The sequence below is a fragment of the Choristoneura fumiferana genome, chromosome 30 (assembly GCF_025370935.1).
Source record: "Choristoneura fumiferana chromosome 30, NRCan_CFum_1, whole genome shotgun sequence".
In the NCBI taxonomy this organism is placed as follows: Eukaryota; Metazoa; Arthropoda; class Insecta; order Lepidoptera; family Tortricidae; genus Choristoneura; species Choristoneura fumiferana.
This window is the reverse complement of record NC_133501.1, coordinates 4,017,369-4,023,576: the sequence shown is the minus strand read 5'-3', so window position 1 is coordinate 4,023,576 and position 6,208 is coordinate 4,017,369.

Sequence of the window (6,208 nt, the reverse complement as noted above, 5' to 3'; positions counted from 1 at the left end):
CGCGGGATTAGATAAGCTCTCGTTCTTTGTCCGTAGTAGTTACAAGATCTTGGTTCCTTATAGCTCACACGCGACGTTATTCTTAAATTATGGTTATATGTCTTACACACTTTAAAATCACGGCTACCATACTGATCAACTGCTAACAGGTATTTGAATTTGGCATGCACAGGTAAGATGTCAAATTTCTTAAACAAAGTGTTGTATTTACCTTTACAGTTTTTTTTTTCTTTTTTACTTATAATCACTTTTAGCAATCTTAATTGTAGGTTCAAAATTCTATTTAGGTACGTTTGAAAGGTACGACCGTATGCAGCCAGTCCATAGCTAATTACTGAGTCAGCCAAAGCGTGATACAATGTAAGCAATGTCGCCCTGTTGAGTACGCACTTCAGGTTTTTAAACTTACATAGAATAGATCTGAGCTTATTGCAAACGTTCTCGACATGAGGTTTCCAATTGAAATTACAATCTATCGTGAGGCCAAGGTACCTATAGGTATCCACAACCTCTAAAGGATGACAATTACACATAGACAAACCATTATGCAAGCACTCGTAGGAGTGCCCGACGATTTCAATTGGCTCATGGGGTTTCCTCATGCGCGGAGAATTAATCAACATACACTTCGTCTTCGCGACATTAAGGATGATGCCATTATCGTGTGCCCACCGTAACAAATTATTAAAGTCAGCTTGAAGCTGATGTTGTATGGTTGCAACATCCCTATGGGCGCACACCAGGCACGTGTCGTCCGCGTACATGTAAGTGGAGCAGTGTTCAACCACGTTGCTAACGCTGTTCACGTGCATGGTGTAGCCCACAGGCCCATACACAGACCCGGTCGGCACACCATACACGACGTCTGCTTCCTCTCCTCTTTCCCCATTAATCATAGTATACAATGTTCGGTTTTTTAAATAACTACGGAACCATTGACTCACGGGACCTCGAATCCCACACTCGTGCATAGCTTGCAGTAGCAACTCGTGGTCCAGTGTGTCAAATGCCTTTTTAAAATCTATAAACAACACAGCTACATACATTCTTTTGTCTAATTTATCGTTAATATCATCAGCAAAACGCATCAGAGCAGTCGTCGTGCTTCGCCTCTTACGAAACCCATGCTGCACATCTGATAATGCATTGTGGTTATCTAAGAAGTAATGTATTTGCTCAATCAATATTTTTTCTGTTATTTTTAAATGGTGTACGGTTGTGTCACTCTGAAGATGAGCTCTGGTTGAGTTCGAAACGCGTCAGTGTAGTGTGGTGGTGGTGATAGATGGGTTTGTGTGATTTGTGTGTGTTTTTACAGTGTGGAGGTGGAGGAACTGCATGAACACGCATATTTTGCATAAGCTTAGCTATCGTAAGGTCGCGGGTGAGCAAGGAAATTCTTTTAGTTCACTTTTTTTACTAGATTTTAGTTTTAGTTTATGGTGGCCAGTTATTGAACGGTGGCCAGTAATTGATGATTTACCCTACCTTCTTTTGATGATATCACAGAGCAAGCAAAATCGTAATGTAGATACAAAAGTGCAGCCTTGAATATATTAATTTGTCGACCGCCTGAGTCAATAGATTTTATGTTAATTTCCGTATTACAATAAAAATTATAGTTTACATAACACTAGCCTGTTATCCGCGACTCCGTCCGCGTAGTATTCGTTTATCGCTATCCCGCGGGAACTATGCAATTTCCGGGATAAAAACTATCCTATGTGCTTCCCCATGACTCAAATTATCTGTCTATCGAATTTCATCTAAATCGGTTCAGCGGTTTAGACGTGATGAAGTAACAAACGAACAAACAAACAGACTTACATAATTTCGAATTTGTAATATAAGTGGGATATTAGTAGAATAAATTGTATTTACCTAAAAAAAAACACAAAATTATTTTTCTACCAGTTTGAAGTCTTTCTTGGTTTTATGAAGTCGTTAAATTTTTTAAATACATTTTTAGGGTTTAGTTTTTGCCATTTTGTCACTCCTACACCTCCACACTGTAAGAACACGCACAGATCGTACAAATCCTACATCACCACCACTCTTTGAGTATTTATCTGGATAAATACTCAAGGAGTGGATTTATCTAGATAAATACTCAAAGCCACCACTATACTGACGCATTTTGAACTCAACCAACCAGAGTTCATCTGCATAGAATACTTAGTCAGTGTAGCAATGCACCGACAAGAAGTTTCCAAAGTTGCTAAACTTTCAGCATGAGACGTTCTCGGTAACTTCTGATAATGTTCTCGGGAACGAGAATCTATCTCCTGACGTGTGCTTCTTTATTCATTTATAAATTTGGACTAATTTATGTAATATTTTGACTAATTTATGTAATATTTTGACTAATTTATGTAGTTATTTTGCAGGTGGTAGGACCTTGTGCAAGGTCCGCCCGGATTGCTACCACCATCTTGCTCGCTAATCCTGCCGTGAAACAGCAGTGTTTGCACTGTTGTGTTTCGGCGTGGAGAGTAAGACAGCCGGTGAAATTACTGGCACGTGAGGTATCCCATCTTAGGCCTCTAGGTTGGCAACGCATCTGCAATACCCCTGGTGTTGCAGATGTTTATGGGCGGTGGTGATCTCTTACCATCAGGAGACCCACTTGCTCGTTTGCCATCCAGTCGAATAAAATATATATATAATATATATATATATATATATATATATATATATATATATATATATATATATATATATTTTTATTCGACTTAACTTGTAAGTTTTGCTATAAAAACGAAAAAATACAATTACCAGTATAAGTTGACCTTTGTATTTATAAGAACAATTACTATAGCAGAAGATTAGATCCAGCAGCTGAATTGAAATTTTAGGATTTTTGAAAAATGGGCGCCCGTGGGAATTTCCGAAAATTAAACTGTGGTTTTCATTGACGTCACGTTGCATTTAAAATAATCATGTCAAATTTCATGACTAAGCCCAGCGTTCGTTGTTTCGAGATTTTATCCATATCCCTTGGGAATATCGGGATAAAGAGTATCCTATGTTTTAATCCAGATTATAAACAAACTTTTTGACTTACATCCAAATCCGTCCAGCTGTTTCAGCGTGAAGGAGTAATTAACATACTCACTCACTCACAAACTTTCATAATAGTAGGAAGTAGGATGTGTGTGCGAGTCAAATCTTGAAAAAATGAAAATGAAAATGAAAAAAATGAAAAATGTTTATTTTCACAAATTGTTATGCGCATACAATATCAAGGTTGGGACTTCCAAGTCAATCTTGCAAGTTAAATTTGACATATTTCCAGCTAAGTGCCTAAAATAAGAAACAAACAAGCTGAGATATGTGGCGCATAGGGGAAATTCGTCTCTGTACCGTTGTCCAGCAGTGGTGTAGCGGTATAGCACGCGGCACGGAATGCCGAGGACCCGGGTTCGGTTCCCAGTGCTGGTCTTATTTTTCTGGTTTTTCTGTGCATCTATATTTCAGTTTGTATTTTCAATTTAGGTTTTACGGGATGACCGTAAAAGTAAAAATTTGGAATTTAAATAAAAAATACAAAATGATTCCAAAAAAACAATCTTAATATTTCCAGTGTTCACAGATTGACTTGAAATTTATCAATCTGGCAGTGACATCGTGGTAGTCCGGCCAGGATCGTCTCCGCAAGACTGAACTCCTCAACAATTGATGATATCGACTTGAAAGGTACAGAAATATAGTTTGGACGACAATGCAAGTAGGTACAGTCAACAAAAAGTACAACCAGCAAAAAAAATTGTATTGAAATTGAAAGTTTTAACAAAAACTTATTAATTCGTGAAAAAACGAATAAATTAATATTAATTGTTATTTTACAACTTTGCGATGGCATGTGTTGCAACGTGATGTACTTACTTCGTACTTTGTTATGCTAATACATTAAATATGTTTTCCTCATGACTCAACTAGCAAAAACTGTATTGTATTGTATTGTATTGTAAAGTATTGTATAGATATTATATTACATTTTCTAAGATCGAATATTTTTTACTTCAAATAATATAAAGGACAATAATTTCTCATCATCATCCCAGCCTATATACGTCCCACTGCTGGGCACAGGCCTCCTCTCAGAACAAGAGGGCTTGGGCCGTAGTTCTCACGCGGGCCCAGTGCGGATTGGGAACTTCACACGCACCATTGAATTGCTTCGCTGGTTTGTGCAGGTTTCCTCACGATGTTTTCCTTCACCGCAAAGCTCGTAGTAAATTTCAAATGTAATTCCGCACATGAATTTCGAAAAACTCAGAGGTGCGAGCCGGGGTTTGAACCCACGACCCTCTGCTTGAGAGGCGATAGGTCAAACCACTAGGCCACCACATAATTTCTACTGCGTCCAAAACGCGAAATCATGGTCGTCTATATTTGAACAAACTGTTATAAACATGCGTCAGTAATTATAATTCCATTGCAACAAAATATATTCGCGTTAATAGTTCTTGGTTATTATTTTAAAACATCTGTGTAATTAAAAGTATATAATACTGCTGTTTCCCGCGACATAATCCGCGAATATTTCGTTTTCACCCATGCTGCCCAATACAGTGCGGGTGCTCCTATGCAGTAGGGCTACTACGAAACTCCAAACTCGAAGTTCGTGTCGTGCGGTCCCTCTGACACTTATACTGTTTAATACGAGAGCGAGAGGGACGGTACGATATGAACTTCGAGTTTCGAGTTTCGTAGTAGCCCTGCAGCCTCGTTATGTTCGACTTGCTGCCGCAGCCAGGCTGCCTAGTGAGGGCAGACCTTAATACAGTTTTATTTTTTAAATATGGGATTTTGGGTACTGGCCACAAAGAGCGGACAACAACGTTCCAGAAAAGAACATTTCATTTATTTTTCATCTCTCCTGTTCGGAAAGTTTAATTTTCATGGGTAGATAGCCGGGTGGAAAATTGCGTTTTCATCTCTAGGGTGGAAAGTATTTAGTTACGTCAATGACACTTTTTTTTCACGTTTCAGCATGGCCATCTAGATGCACGTCGTGACCAAGGAGCTTATATATACAACACTGGAGGTTGAACGCCGAACATCCGTTTAAAACAAGAAATTTGATATTTTTTACGTCACGAACATATTCCATCGCTTTTTTTTAGTTAGGTTAAGAATGGCAGCGTTCGGGAAACTTCGTGATGTCTTCTCGTCCAATATTCCGCAGTGCCTGAAGACTAGAGTCTTCGACCAGTGTGTGTTGCCAGTGATGACTTATGGCGCTGAGACGTGGTCCTTAGACTTAGACTGTTGGCCTCTTAGAGAGGCTCAAAGTCACGCAACGAGCTATGGAGAGAGCTATGCTTGGAGTTTCTTTGCGCGATAGAATCCGGAATACGGAAATTCGTCGAAGAACTAAAGTCACTGACATAGCTGGAAAAATATGCAAATTGAAGTGGCAATGGGCAGGCCACATCGCTCGAAGAACAGATAACCGTTGGGGGAGAAAAGTCCTCGAGTGGCGACCACGCACCGGAAGACGAAGCGTTGGCAGGCCTCCCACCAGGTGGACTGACGACATCGTGAGAGTAGCGGGAAACCGGTGGATGCAAGTGGCAAGTTGTCGTTCATTGTGGCGTTCTAAGGGGAGGCCTTTGTCCAGCAGTGGACGTCTTCGGGCTGATGATGATGATGATGATGATGAAGAAAGAGATGGAAGTCACGCCCGTAATAACAGACTTTCAAAGCCACACTTAAAAACCTCACGCGACAGTAGCCGATAGCCCTCATTGGCACCATTCGACTCAGGAACCCTAAATATTCTTATTATATCAAGTGTGAATTATTAATTCTATATACAGTATGTCTCTGACCAGGGCTTTGAATTGAAGATGTAATCTACTCGCATTTAACTTGAATTTAGATAATTTATTTAGATCCGCAAAGTTTAATCGTTAAATCAGTGTACCGAACATGGCGGAGGTGTTATGCTGTCTCTTATGGTACGGGGGCCTTTAAATAATTTCTGACATTTATTTAACATCTCTTAGATAAACGATATTTATCGGTGTGCTGTCAAATTACTATTGGATTGCATACTTACATTGAAAATTATATTGAATCTGTATGGAAAGAATGTAACAGTCATATTTAAAAAAAGTTAAACAGTTTTGAGAGTAGAATCGAACCTTGGACTTAAAGCCCCATGTTTAAAATAATAATAATAATTTCTTTCAAGTAACAT